Raw genomic sequence first — 2,701 nt, 5'->3', positions numbered from 1 at the left:
AGACTATACTTTATGATACTAATACAGTATAACATAACAAAAGGTGTGTATTGATCAACTGCCGTGCCATGCTCTCAGAAGAGGTTGCAGACATCATACCTCTCCATGTAATCAGAGATGATAACTGCAGGCAGCCATCTTGGATTATAAATTTAAAAAAATGTGTTTAATCATTAAATTATGGATAATGGATGCATCAATTATGGATTCCTCAGCCCAATAAGTTACAGAAAACAAGTTATACTCATCACTGGAGGTCAAACGTGGAAACAATTATTTCCGTCATAGCTGCGGTAGCCACTTTGGATTTGGGACTCTCACAAATGTTGCCCAAATTAGTTTTTTAACACTCATAGATGATAAATCCACTGAGAAACAGACCTTTGCTCTCCACGGTCACAGAAGAGTCAGAAATGACCCTACTGGGGGTCAATCGGTTTTGTAAACAAAGTGGCGTTCACAAACATCAGATCAATAAAGACAGATTTACATCAAACAAACATTTATTTTTCATTCTAGATCTTTGATACAGGAAAATATCTGTACAAACATTCTATCAACTATGTCATACTGTAGCTCTCCTATAGAATTGCATTACGCATAAATGTTTAAACTTAAAGCATGGTGTAAATTATATTGTGTTAAGTTGTTAAAGTAGGCTACATGTTAAAAATACTATATTCTGATAGTAGCTATACAGTTTGTTCAGTAACAGGGGTCTCTCTCTCTCTCTCTCTCTCTCTCTCTCTCTCTCTCTCCAGCTCGGTAAACCACTTTCATCCGGTGGGGTGCATGTAAAACGCTAATTTCATCAAATCAAGAGAGAGAACTCATACAGGATATACATTGAACATTTGGAAGTGAGAAAAAATGATTGTGAAGTTCTCTCTCCTGATTGGATACAATTAGTATCCTCCTGACCTGAAGTTGTGTTTACTTTAAGATTCACACCCCTGTTACTGAACACACACCACCTTTATATTTACAATCCTCGCCAGGAATAATTAAAGAATGATTACTCTATGCCAGCATTTCCCCCCCTTTAACCCTTATTTTGAAGATCCAAAACACGCGACCGCCGGATGTTGTGTCTACTTAAGGGTGTGTGTGTTGTCTCGACCGGATGTTTATCTCTCGCTGGGCGATGAGAAGTGCAGGCCGGCGCCATTACAGCGACCACCAGGCTCTGTGCAAAGCATTGTTAGCCAGTATTATGGCTAACAAGTTGTTAACAACAGATAGTCATCCAAAGCTAATGTGAGTATAGCCTTTCCACTAGATCAAATCAAAACCTTTTATACAACTGAATTAACGTATGTTGTTATTGGCGCTTGTCTAGAGTAAAAAATAAAACGTAGGCTAAGTGTTGTGGGGAGGAAAGTGTTAAGAGCTGGAGTGACGGGAGACCCACTGTGTTGTTGTGGTAACCACAACCAGAATAGTGGTTGGTTCTTGGTTGTGGTTAATAATTGAAAAGAAAATCTGTCTGAATGTCTTTAAAACATGTATTTATTTTGTGCTTTACATTTTATATTAAAATTGATTTTATAAATGAGGGGCCAAATACATAAATGTAGGTCTGATAACGATGTAAATCATGTAGCCTACTGTGTACACTTTACATTATATACAACGATTTTTCCAAAGCATACATTCCTTATTCCCCACTGGTGCCCACTGGATCTTGGTTGAGCTACAACCAATTTGTAAAATGTTTTAGGCAACAAAAACGTATAAAAGACATCATAATCAGTGGTACAGAGGCTTGTAAGACAATCAAATATGGTGATAATTGAAAGTCATAATTATGTAAAAAAGCAATTTGTAGGTTGTTTTTTGTTTTAAATGTTATGATCTGATTGTATTTGTTGATTGTCTTGAGTTTGGTTGAAAAACATCTGTCATCTCTAATTTAGTGTAAAGAATAAGTTATTTTTAAAATTGAGGCCGCATATCTTGAATGGTGGTCATTAGCCTATTATATAACCAATGTGTATGGTAGAGCACTTGTTCTTAATATGACCCTCAAATTATAATCTAAAAAATACAGGAATTGTGCTGTTACAATGTTTCAGTGTATTTCTTCAAGAGCTATGCTTGTAACTGATCATCCCCTCAAGGACTCCTGTGGTGGTCCCATCCCCTCAGGACTCCTGTGGTGGTCCCTGGACCCCACATTTGGAACCAATGTTTTCTGTTATTGTGGGGAAAGCTTTTGTTGAAAATAGCTGATCAACAAGCTCACAACGACGGATGCTGGGGTTTGGCATTAATTTTGTTTATGTAGTTTTTGTTCCCTATTTGTGCCACAGAAACAAGTAAATCTTCATTATAAAAAAACATTACTGTTTGGAATCTGCAACTAACACAATAACAGAGCCAGTGTAAAATTGCAACCCAACAACACAGAAACATCGTCTACTGCCATTGCTGATGAATGTCAATTTATTTGCCAATATGTCGACATTAGTCAACGAGGCAAATATTGGCGGATACCGATATACGAGCGATATATCGGTGCATGGCTGTTACAAAGCATGGCTAGCATGATCGTGTTGCTTCCTCCACCTTCCTGCTGAAAAACCCTCTTCCTTCAATGTCCGTTCTTTCACATTAAAGTCAAGACAGGGATTTGATCTGTGGAATGTTAAAGCGTGTGTGTGTGTGTGTGTGTGTGTGTGTGTGGGGGGGGGGGGGGTGA

Source organism: Protomyctophum bolini, assembly GCF_963924005.1.
Source record: "Protomyctophum bolini genome assembly, chromosome: 3".
Taxonomy (NCBI): Eukaryota; Metazoa; Chordata; class Actinopteri; order Myctophiformes; family Myctophidae; genus Protomyctophum; species Protomyctophum bolini.
The sequence above is the reverse complement of the archived record's forward strand: the minus strand, read 5'-3'. Positions refer to the sequence as shown.